At 45.4% G+C, this 13,150-nt stretch overlaps 1 protein-coding gene across 3 annotated transcripts in view; it reads right to left on the reverse strand.

Moving 5' to 3' along the window:
• Nucleotides 1-13,150, reverse strand: part of exoc6b (exocyst complex component 6B) — a 742,224-nt gene that overhangs the window by 229,602 nt on the left and 499,472 nt on the right. The gene's annotated exons all lie outside the window — the stretch shown is intronic.

The raw sequence follows: 13,150 nt of genomic DNA on the forward strand, positions 1-13,150 counted from the left end.
TACAGTGCTCTACCATTCATAGTGTAAGTGCTATGCTGGTTTGACTTTCCAAAATGCATCGTCTCACACTTATCTGTACTGAGATCCATTTGCCAGTCCTCAGCCCACTTCCCTAACTGATCAAGATTTATTTGAAAATTTTGCAGGGATCCAGGGAAAGTGCAAGGAAAATGAAGCTAATTGGATAGCTCTTGCGTCAACACAGTTGATAAGATATTTATTTATTAGTCACATGTACATTGAAACACACAGTGAAAGTCTTTTTGCGTTCTGGGGGCAGCCTGCAAGTGTCACCGCGCTTCCGGTGCCAACATAGCATGCCCACAACTTCCTAACCCGTACGTCGTTGGAATGTGGGAGGAAACCAGAGCACCCGGAGGAAACCCACGCAGACACAGGGAGAACGTACAAACTCCTTACAGGCAGCGGCCGGAATTGAACCTGGGTCGCTGGTGCTGTAGTAGCATTATGCTAACCTTGCCTGAGTGGTTTCCTTCTAGTGTTCAGTAATCTGGTGCCATGAAAGCTCCTCACTGTGAAATAATAACTTAGTTACTTCAGTTAGTGAGTTTAGTTTATTGTCACGTGCAGTAGGGCACAATGAAATTCCTTGTTCGCATGAAGCTCACAGAGTAAACAGTGTACATCGTAATAATAAATACAACAGTAAGTACAACAATGAACACAAAAAAAACAGAATGGTGCAAAGGCTGCAGTGCAGTCTGAAGTAGTGCAAAAAGAAGTGCTAAAGTGACACTAACAGAATAACCAAAAGAGGTAGAGTTAAGAGTCCAAGAAATTGGCATCACGCTCAACGTGGATATTGTGGGCCGAAGGGCCTGTTCCTGTGCTGTACTGTTCTATGTTCTGATCGGCTATGATCTTTGTAAATGGTAGAGCATGCTTGGAGGTCTGAGTAGCCTACTCCTTCTCCTTATATATATGTTCATGTCCACCCTGGAATTATGTTGAAGGTGGCTGAAGATATGTTTTTACTGTGCCTGCCAAACGTTTGCTTAACAAGGTGGCAGCACCAGGAAGGGGACGTGAGAGAGGTGATTGGTTCAGAAGTCTGAGATCAGTGGGGAAGAAGCGGTTCATAAGTCTGGATGTCTGGGCTTTACACCCAACACAGAGGCCACTACACAACACTTCACCGCCTTAGTCACCCCACAGAGGCCTGTATTTTCCATTGACCCTTACAAAACATGTCCCAACAGCAAAAAAATATTCTGTGCTCCATCATCTTCGTGTCCATAAAGTCACAAACTGCTCCATCACTCATTCTCCACCCAGAGGGAATAATCTTTCCCTAGAAGAATCCTCCATAACTTCAAAAGAATGCTTTTAAAATTCCCTGTTCATCTTCTCTGTTTTGGTATCTCAAATTTCTACATCTTGCTCTCATTTCCCTTTTGAGCAAATCCATCCCCTTTGGTTTTCATGTCCTCAGGACTGAAACAGCATCAGCTGGAGCCCTGGGGGTTCTGTGGTCAGGACCCTGGTATGTGAGAAACAAAGGACTGCAGATGCTGGAATCTAGATGAAAAACACGATGATGCTGGAGGAACTCAGCAGGCCAGGCAGCATCCGTGGAGAAAAGCAGCCGGTCAACGTTTCGAGTCGGGACCCTTCTTCAGGACCGGAGATAGGAAAAGGGGAAGCCCAATATATAGGAGGGAAAAGCAGAGCAGCGATAGGTGGACAAAAGAGGAGAAGCGGGTTGGGCACGGGGTGGTGATAGGTAGACGCAGGTAAGAGATAGTGATAGGCAGGTGCGGGGGAGGAGGGGAGAGCAGATCCACCAGGGGGTGGGTCAAAGGTAAGGAGAGAAAGGAAAATAAAGGTAGAAAAAGAGAGGCTCGGAATGGGAAGAAGAGAAGAAGCTAAACCTGTGAAGAGAAGGGGGGGTGGGGATTACCTAAAGTGGGAGAATTCAGTGTTCATACCGTTAGGCTGCAAGGTTCCAAGACAGAAAATGAGGTGCTGTTCCTCCAGTTTGCACTTGGGATTCTCCTGGCAGTGGAGGAGGCTGAGGACTGATATCAGTGATAGTGTGGGAGGGGGAGTTGAAGTGACTGGCAACGGGGAGATGCAGATCGCGGTTACAGACAGATCGCAGGTGTCTGCTAGTAGATGATATTCAGAGAGGTGCAGGTGAATCTCTGTCTCACCTGAAAGGACTGTTTGGGTCCCTGGATGGAGGTGATGGAGGTGGTGTAGGGGGACCTATGGCGGGGGCAGTGAAAAGTTCCCAGGGAGTGAGAGAGGTGGGGGGGAGGAGTGAACTAGGGTGTTGCGGAGAGAGCGGTCCCTGCAAAAGGCAGAAAGGGGTGGGGAGGGGAAGATGTGCTTGGTGGTGGGGTCCCGTCGGAGATGGCGGAAGTGGCGGAGAACCCTGGTACGTGAGCCTTCTCTAAAGATCTGCAGTCCTGATGGGACTCAGGGCCTTAAACCTGTACTGCCATTCTCACTTCATATTCTCTGATTACACTGAGGACCCAGCTGAACCTGCATCAGTGCCTTAGCTTTTTTGCTGCTGAAGCCATCACCCCCAGCCTTGGCTGTCTACAGACACCTATCTTCCAGTTGATACTATCCTCCACTCTCTGTGAACCAGTGCCCATCCTGAAACCAGTGCCCATCCTAAACTCTCCTGCCGTCTTCTTGCACCATCCCTCTCATCCCATGTTTTCTCCTGAGGTCCTTTCACCCAACCTATCTGTGTCGTCACTCTGGGCATTCCGATCAGTCTCATTCTCTCATTTGTTTCCCTGTAACCTGTTCCCTTTCACTTGCCCGCTAACCTCCTCACCAGCACTCCCCTGCTCCCTGACCCTCTTGGCATCCATCCATACCAGGGACAACGTACACATTCATCAATTCACCCGTGGGCAGGCACGGTAGCGTAGCAGTTAGCGTAACGCTATTACAGCGCCAGGGACCTGGGTTCAATTCCGGCTGCTGTCTGCGTGGGTTTCCTCCGGGTGCTCCGGTTTCCTCCCACATTCCAAAGACGTACGGGTTAGGAAGTTGTGGGCGTGCTATGTTGGCGCCGGAAGCGTGGCGACACTTGCGGGCTGCCCTCAGAACACTCCTTACGCAAAAGACACATTTCACTGTGTGTTTCGATGTACATGCGACTAATAAAGAAATCTTAATCTTAACTAGCCGGCATATCTTTGGGATGTGGGCAGAAACTAGATCACACAGAGGAAACCCACATGGTCAAAAGGAGAACGTGGACAGTCCGCACAGACAGCATCAGAGGTCAGGATCGAACCCAGATCTCTAGAGCTGTGAGGCAGCAGCACTAACTGCTTCACCCCATGTCGTCCAACACTTCAATCTTTAGCAATCTACCATGACCCAAAATCTTTGACTCTCGTCCTTGTAATTAAGAACACAGTACCTCACCCACTCCTTCTAACCAACCTCTCCAATATCATACATCCAAGTTCTCCATTCCACCTTCTGACTCATGAGAAACTTTACAAGGCTCTTTTTTAAGACTCTCCATCTTTGACTTCTTAAACCTAACGAATGACTAACATTTCACTCACCCTGCCAACTTCATCTTTGCTGCAGCCTTTACTTCACGTGCTGCTTTTTAACATTTACTTACGCTAAAGATGCCCTATAAATGCAAACTGAATTGAAGAAATTGCTCTAACCAAGAGGAAGACACCAGAGACGGTAGATGCTGGAATCTGGAGCAACACACAATCTGCTGGAGGAATTCACAGGCAGCATCTGTGGAGGCAAAGGAATTGCCGACGTCCTGATGCAGAGTTTCGACCTGAAACGCTGACAATTCCTTTCCCCCCACAGAAACTGCTTTACCCACTGAGTTCCTCCGGCGGGCTGCTTGTTGCTCTAATCAAGGCCCAATCTGTTTCTGAAGAAAGAGCTTCCACTTAGAAAGCACTTCTCATGGTATCAGGGTGCCTTGATATACTTTTCAGGTAATTAATTACTTTTGAACTGGAATCATTATTTCAGTGCAGGGAAATGCAACAGCCAATTTGCACACAAACAAAAATATGGAAAATACCACATTATGGTTTTCACAGACAAAAGCACTGCCAGGGATGGTGGTGGAGACAAATACGATAGAGGCGTTTAAGAGGCTGTTAGATGGGCAGAGAATGTAGGGATATGGACATTGTGTAGTCAGAAGGGATTAGTTTAATTGGGTGTCATTAACTTAATTAGTTTGGCACAACACTGTGGGTCAAAGGGCCTATTCCTGTGCTGTAATTCATAAATCAAAGTATTGAGTATAGGAGTTGGGATGTTATGGTGAGGTTGTATAAGACATTGGTGAGGCCAAATTTGGAGTATTGTGTGCAGTTCTGGTCACCTAACTATAGGAAGGATATCAGTAAGATTGAAAGAGTACAGAGGAGATTTACTAGAATGTTACCCGGTCTTCAGGAGTTGAGTTACAGGGAAAGATTGAACAGGTTAGGACTTTATTCCTTGGAGCATAGAAGATTTGATAAAGGTTTACAAAATTATGAGGGGTATAGACAGAGTAAATGCGAGTAGGCTCTTTCCATCTAGATTAGGAGAGATAAGTATGAGAGGACATGGCTTTAGGGTGAAAGGGGAAAGGTTTAGGGGGAACATTAGGGGGAACGTCTTCACTCAAAGAGAGTGATGGGAGTGTGAAATGAGCTGACATCTTACGTGGTAAATGCCCACTCACTCTCAAGTTTTAAGAATAAATTGGATAGATATATGGGTGGGAGAGACCTGGAGGGTTATGGACTGGGTGCAGGTCAATGGGACAAGCAGAATAAAGTTTTGGCACAGACTAGAAGGGCCAAATGGCCTGTTTTATGTGCTGTAGTGTTCTATGGTTCTAATGTTCTACGTTCTATGCACAAAAATCCACCGGGTTCACTAATATCCATCCAGGAAGGAAATCTCCCACCCTTACCCAGTCTGGCCTCCCTACAAGATCAGACCCACCGATGTGGTTGACTCTTAACTGTCTCCTCATCTTGGGGTTATTAGGAATGGAAGCGGCATAGAGACTGTAAGACAGAAAGGGCGGGTTGGTTTAGGAAGAAAGGTTGGATAGGTTAACTTGAGTTTTGAAGAATGAGAAGAGACTTGATTGAACCATATGATTTCCTGAAGGGTCTTAACAGGATGGATGTGTAAAAGATGCTTACTCTTCTGAGAGTCTAGAGCTTCTTAAAAATAAGGAGTCACAAGAGATGCTGGAAATCTGGAGCAACACACAAAAGACAGGTCAGGCAGGGAAATGAACAGTCGACGTTTTGGGTCGAGACCCTTCATCAGGACTAGAAAGAAAGAGGGCAGACAGCCAGTATACAAATGTGGGGGGGCAGGAAGGGGTGGAGCAAGAGCTGGCAGGGGAGGGGTTAAAAATAAGGGTCAGCCATTTAAGGTCAAGATGAGGCAAATTTTTTTCTCTCATTGGTTTGTGAATCTTTGGAACTCTATTCCTAAGAGCTTGGTAGAAGCAGAGTCTTTGAATATTTTAAGGTCGACAGATATTTGAGAAGCAGAAGGGTTGCTAGAGCAGGTGGGAATATGGAGTCGAGGGTACAGATCAGTCATGATCTCATCGAGTGGCAAGAGTAGGCTGGAGAGGCTGAAAGGACAATTCCTGCTCCTAATCCGCATGTCTGTTAATCTGAGTTAAATCTTGTTGGTCATTAGGATCAGTGTGAGGCTTTGCCAATCAAAATGCAGGTCAATTAGTGAAACAAGGGGACTGACTGCAATGGTTCAGGGTTTGCTGAAGTGTGTTGTGATGCAGAGAAGCTGCAAGGGATATTGACAGGTTAAAGGAGTGTGCAAAAATCTGACAGATGGAGAACAATATGGAGAAATGTGAGATTATCCTTTTTTTGTTGGAAAAACAGAATTTTTTTTTAAAAGGTGGGAGAGTGTGAAATGTCGGTACTTAGAGAGATCTGGGTGTGCTTGTGAAGGAACTGCAGAAAGTTAACATACAGTTACAGCAAGCATTTAGAAAAACAAATTTTAATTTGATCTTCATTGCAAAAGTCTTGCTATATTGCAGAGTCTCACTGCAATTGTATCGGCCTTTTATATATAGCCCCTCTGCTCTTCCAGTCCAAATGAAGGGTCTCGACCTGAAATATCGACTGTTCATCTCCCTCCACAGATGTTGCCCAACCCCACTGAGTTCCTCCAGCAGCTCGTTTTTTTGCTCCAGATTCCAGCATCTGCATCTCTTGTGTGTCTCTCTCTCTAGATCCCCACCATCCAGGCCAAGCCATCTTCTCACAGCTACCACCAGGCAGGAGGTACAGAAGCCTGAAGTCCCACACCACCAGGTTCAAGAACAGCTATTTTCCTTCAATCATTTGGTTCTTGAAACAATTGGCAAAACCCTGATCACCACAGTTTAGTAACACTATGACCACTTTGCACTAAAGTGGACTGTTTTTTTGTTCTAAATGTGTTTTTTCTTGTAAAAATTGTGTTTATGTTGAAGTTATGTTTTTCTTGTGAATGCTGTTTATCTGATGCTATTGTGCCTGTGATGCTGCTGCAAGTAAGCTTTTCATTGCACCTGTGCACACATGGACTTGTGCAGATGACAATAAACTCAACTTTGACTTTTAATATTGCCAATAGTTTTAGTCTCCTCACCCAACTAAAGGACTACTTGCTTTTGAGGAAATGCACTGAAGGTTTGCTATGCCAATTTCTGGGTTGCTGGGAAAGATTAAATATTCCTCAGTGAACAGAAGAAATCAGAGGTGATCTCACTGAAATACATCAATAATAAATAAAATTCAGAGCGTGAGAAGATTTTGGGAGGGTGCAGAGTTCAGGATGAGGGGGTGACAATCTCAACTAGGAGTAGGTTATTTAGGACTGAGATGGGGAGAAAATTCTTCACATTAATCTGTGGATTCTGTATGGTGGTGGTTTGCACATGCTCATCCATTCAAGGTAGACCTCGACATCAAGAGAAATCTGGAGTATTGTGTTGGTGTACAAGATGATCAAAAATCAGCTGCAATCTTACTAAATGGAAGACCAGCTCAATGAGTGACTGGGCTGTTTCTGCTGCCTTATTATGCTCCTGTGTTCTTTTTCCATGTTCCCTCTTCCAAGATCAGTCATAGCAGACTTCTTGCTTGCTCAATAAGGCATAAGGCATCTGTCCAGATACAGGGTTTCAACCCGAAATGTCGACAATTCCTTTCCTCCCACAGATGCTGCTCGACCCGCTGAGTTCCTCCAGCAGATTGTTTTGTTGCTCCAGATTCCAGCATCTGCAGTCTCTGGTGTCTCCAAGGCAGAGGGCAAGTTTCCCTACTGATGAACTGGGCTACTGATGCAGAAAGAAAGTTTTAAAGAGCATGTCACTGTCCCTGCCTTTTACAGGGACAAGTGGTGGACAAGACTCCTCTTTCAAAATGGGTTCTTAAGAAGAGGTTCCACATGAAAGAGACCACTGATGGCCTCTTTGAAAGGAATCACTGGATCCTTAAATTAAACAAGTTGGGAATACCCAAGGGACCCAGAGTGAAAGACTCAGCTGAATAGGTACAGATAAGGGAAGTACAGCAATGAAAGAAACAAAGTCCCTGACTCCAGCACAATTGCTTTATTTACAAATGAAAGAACTACCTGGTCTCCTTCCCAGACCAAATCCTGAGGGAAAATGTACATTACTTCACTCAGGACAGTGAAGATAACCAAGATTGTGGCTGGGGCCTCAGAGATCCAAGCTTACAATGTATTTCATTACCTCAGTAATGATACAAAAACCAGAGAAGATGATAGCTTGAACCTGAAATTTGTTTTTATGCGAGAAGATAGAGTCTGCCTTTTCAATTTCAAGTGCTTAAGTAACAGTTGAGGTAACTCTCTGACTCAATGGACTGTAATCTGCTCAACCATATTCTCCTTTCAGGGAAATTTCTGTTTTCAAGAAGAAAACATCTCCAGAGTCTGAATCCCTTGCACATCCTTCATATCTTTTGTCCTAACAATCACAGCCTTGCCTAAAGTGCTTATACCCTTACCTCTAGAATTCCCTCCCTAAAGCACGTACTTGATGGACCGAAGGGCCTGTTTCCGTGTTGAATGACTCTTAAAGAAAAGTATATAGAACGAGCTGCCAGAGGAAGTGGCTGAGGCAGGTACAATAACAATATTTAAAAAGCACTTGGACAGGTACGTAGATAGGAAAGGTTGAGAGGGATATGGGCCAAACGCGGCAAATGGGACTGGCTTAGATGGGAATCTTGGTTGGCACGGACCAGTTGGGCTGAAAGGCCTGTTTCCATGCTGTATGACTCCATTTGTCATCCCTAAGGGATTTCTATTGAGAAATTTGGGGAGGAAATTGAATGACCCAGTCAGAAACCTTTTCTCATTTGTACTTATGCTCTGATGGAAATAGCAACAATGCGTTAAACTCACCAGAAGCCACAACTAAGTGAACAGAAATGACAACAATGTCATGAAATTGTTTATAGAGCTCCATGTGGTAAACTAGAAAGACCCTAATTTTGGCTTTGTGGTTGAGTTTTGTGCCATCAACCTAGCCTTGCAAATATGCAGGCTTGAGGCGCCTGGGGAGATATTGTTGATGGAGGGTGAAAGCGCTGGGCTCTGTCCCCAGCCCACGTCAGCTGTGGTCGCTCAGTGGTAGCCCTCTCACTTCTGCCCCTCTCCACAGGCACGAGCACGCAATCTAGGCTGACGTTCCAGTGTAGTACTGAGGGAGAGTGCACCCAGATATACAACAGGGAAACAGGTCCTTCAGCCCACCAAGTCCATGCTGAGCGTCAAGTACCTATGATACTAATCCCATTTACCAGCACTTAGTCATAGAGTAATACAGCATGGAAACAGGCCCTTCGGCCCAACTCATCCATGCTGACTCTGGTGCCCACCAAGCTAGTCCCATTTGCCCATGTTTGGCCCATATCCCTCTAAACCTTTCCTGTCCATGTAAATATCCAAATGTCTTTAAAATATTATTGTCCCTGCCTCAAACACTTCCTCTGGCAGCTCATTCCATATATGCACCACCCTCTGCATGAAGAAGTTGCCCCTCGGGTCCCTTTTAAATCTTTCACCTCTCACCTTAAACCTATGTCCTCTGATTTTTGGTTCCCTTTCCTTGGGGAAAAAAAAATGTTCTATGGGCTTCGGAGACACAAAGAACTGCAGATGCTGGAAATCTGGAATCCTGATGAAGGGTCTCGACCCGAAATGTCGACTGTCCATTTTCCTCCATAGGTGCTGCCTGACCTGCTGAGTTCCTTCAGTTTTTTGTGTGTTGTTCTATAGTCTTTGATGCCTTGATGATTCAAGTGCTCATGTAGATACTTAAATACAGTAAGAGTCTCTGACTCCACTGCCCACTCAAGGCAGTGCATACCAGATTCCAACCACCTTCTGGTTGAAAAAAGTCCTCATCAGATCCCGTCTGTACTGTTGGATGTGCCACCTTCGTTATGACATGTTAAGTGATATGGTGTAGGTGTAGAAGGTTAGGTGTAGGTGTAGAAGATTGTTTCGGTGTAGATCTGATTGCACTGTGTAAGAGAGAAGGGGAGATCTCCTGTTGATTTTGCCAATATTTATCCTTCAACCAACATAACCCATAAGATATAGGAACAGAATTAGGCCATTTGGCCCATCGAACTTGTTCCGTCATTCAATCATGGCTGATTTTTTCAACCACATTCTCCCGCCTTCTTCCTGTAACCCTTAACCCCCTCACCAATCAAGAACCTATCAATGTCTGCCATAAATACACCCAATGACTTGGCCTCCACAGCCCTCTGTGGCGACAAATTCCACAGATTCACCACCCTCTGGCTGAAGAAATTCCTCCTCAGCTCAGTTTTAAAGGGACATCCCTTTATTCTGAGGCTGTGCCCTCGGATCCTAGACTCTCTATCCAGAACTTACAGTCACAGATAAACCGTTCTGATCTTGTCTTCACTTATGGGATGGGACTGTTCTTTGAGTATTAGAGGAGTGATTAAGATATCTTTATTAGTCACATGTACATCCAAACACACAGTGAAATACATCTTTTGTGGAGAATGTTCTGGGGGCAGCCCGCAAGTGCCGCCACGCTTCCGGTGCCAACTAGCATGCCCACAACTTCCTAACCTGTACGGAGGAAACCAGAGCACCCGGAGGAAACCCATGCAGTCACGGGGAGAACGTACAAACTCCTTACAGACAGCGGCCAAAATTGAACCCAGGTCGCTGGTGCCGTAATAGTGTTATGCTAACCGCTACACTACCGTGCCTGCCCATTACATTTCACAGAAGTCCTTTAATGGTTGTATAGCACTTTAGGGAATCTTGAACAAGAGTTAATAAGGCAAATGGTATGCTGGCTTTCACTATAAAACTCTGGTTAGGTCACATCTGGAGTATTGCATTCAATTCTGTCCGCCCCATTGGAGGCTTTGGGGATGGTGTCGGAAGGTTTACCAGGATGCTGCCCAGATTGGAGGGCATGTGCTATAGAGGTTTAGAACATTATGAGAGGCATAGGTAGAGTAGACAGCTGGTAAATTTTTCCCAGGGTCAAATTGTCTAATACTAGAAGCAATGCATTTAAGGTGAGTGGGGGTAAGTTTAAAGGAGATGTGCGGGGCAAGTTTTTTTACACAGAGAGTGGTGGGTGTGTGGAATGCGCTGCCAGGGGTGGTGGTGGAGGCAGATATGACAGACCCATTTAAGAGGCTTTTAGATAGGCACATGACTATGCAGAGAATGGAGGGATATAGACCATGTGCAGAAAGAAGAAATTAGTTTAATTAGGTGGCATTAGCTTAATTGGCATAACATCATGGGCTGAAGAGCCTGTTCCTGTGCTGTAACTGTTCTATGTTCTACTGGAGGGCCACAATACAACCCCACGATTTAAAAAGGGGAAAAGCAGTGAATTACAGAACCGTGGGCCTAAAATCAGTGGAAGATAAAACACTAGAATCTGATAATTAAGATGCAATCACAGAATGCTTGGAAAGCTTAAACAGGTTTTGACAAGGTCATTATTTTTATGAAAGGGAAGCCATGCTTAACAAATCTACTGGAGTTTTTCTGAGAATGTAATCCGTGGCATAGATAAGGGAGACCCAATGAATGTGCTGCAATTAGACTATCAGAAGTCCATTGATAAGGTTCCATGGGTCTTTATCTGGGTGGCAGTCAGTGATTGGGCTCCAGCTATTCACAACATAGATTAATGATTTCGATGGGAACTAAATGCAACATAGAACATAGAACATAGAACAGTACAGCACAGTACGGGCCCTTAATCCCACGATGTTGTGCCGAACTATATGAACACCTCCTCCATGATCAATCTAACCCTTCCCTCCTGCACAGCCCATAACCCTCCATTTTTCTTACTTCCATGTGCCTATCTAAGAGCCTTTTAAATGTCTCTGTTGCATCAGCCTCTATAACCACACCTGGCAGTGCGTTCCAGGCACCCACCACTCTTCCCTCTAAAGAATCTACCTCTGACATCTCCCCTGAACATTCCTCCTCTGACCTTAAACGGATATCCTCTGGTATTGGCCATTGTCACCCTGGGGCTGGCTGTCCACACTATCTATGCCCCTCATAATCTTATACACCTCTATCATCACCCCTCATCCTGCGTCGGTCCAAAGAGAAAAGCCCGAGCTCACTCAATCTTTCCTCATAAGACATGCTCTCCAATCCAGGCAGCAGGCTGGTAAATCTCCTCTGCACCTTCTCTAAAGCTTCCACATCCTTCCTATAATGAGGTGACTAGAACTGAACACAATATTCTAAGTGTGGTCTAACCAGAGCTTTCTAGAGCTGCAACATTACCTCGCAGCTCTTGAACTCAGTCCTCTGACTAATGAAGCCAGCACACCACACACCTATTTAACCACCCTGTCAACTTGCGCGGCAACTTTGAGGGATCTATGGACTTGGACCCCAAGATCCCTCTGTTCCTGCACACTGCTCAGAATCCTGCCATTCACCTTGTACTCCGCCTTCATGTTCATTCTTCCAAAGTGTATCACTTTACACCTTTCCAGATTGAACTCCATCTGCCACTTCTCCATCCAACTCTGCACCCTGTCTATATCCTGTTATAACCCACGACAACCTTCTACACTATCCACAACCCCTCCAACTTTCGTTTCATCTGCAAATTTACTAACCCATCCCCAATTCCTCATCCAAGTCATTTATAAAAATCACAGAGATTAGGGGTCTGAGAACAGATCCCTGCAGAACACCACTGGTCACCGACCTCCAGGCAGAATACGCTCCATCTACTACTACCCTCTGCCTTCTGTGGGCAAGCCTATTCTGAATCAAGTCTCCATGGATCCCATGCCCCATGACTTTCTGGATGACCCTACCATGGGGAATCTCGTCTAACTCTTTACTAATGTCCATATACACCACATCCACTGCTCTACCTTCATCTATTTGTATTGTCACCTCCTCGAAAAACTTAATTAGGCTTCATGATATGCCCCTCACAAGGCCATGTTGACTATCCCTGATAAGACTATGGTCTGCAAATGCTCCTAAATCCTATCCCTAAGAATCCTCTCCAATAGCTTGCCCACCACTGACGTAGAACTCACTGGTCTATAATTCCCAGGATTATCCCTATGACCTTTCTTGTACAACAGAACAACATTTGCCATCCTCCAATCCTTTGGTACCACTCCTGTGGCCAGGGAGGATGCAAATACCATTGTCAACACCCCAGCAGTCTCTTCCCTCGCTTCCTGTAGTAACCTGGGGTATATCCTGTCTGGTCCTGGGGACTTATCTATCCTAATGTTTTTCAGAAGCTCCAACACTACCTCTTTCTTAACCTCGACATGCTCCAGCACATTAGACTGTTCTATGCTCACCTCACATTCATCAAAGTCCCTCTCCTTAGTGAACATTGAAGCAAAATATTCATTAAGGACTTGCCCTACCTCCTCCGCCTCCAGGCACACATTTCCCCCTTTATCCCTGATCAGTCCTACCCTCACTCTAGTCATTCTCCTGTTCCTCACATACGTGTAAAATGCCTTGGGGTTTTCCTTAATTCTACTCACCAAGGCTGCCTCACATCCCCTTCTAGCTCTCCTAAGCCCCT

This window comes from Pristis pectinata, chromosome 2 (genome assembly GCF_009764475.1).
Source record: "Pristis pectinata isolate sPriPec2 chromosome 2, sPriPec2.1.pri, whole genome shotgun sequence".
In the NCBI taxonomy this organism is placed as follows: Eukaryota; Metazoa; Chordata; class Chondrichthyes; order Rhinopristiformes; family Pristidae; genus Pristis; species Pristis pectinata.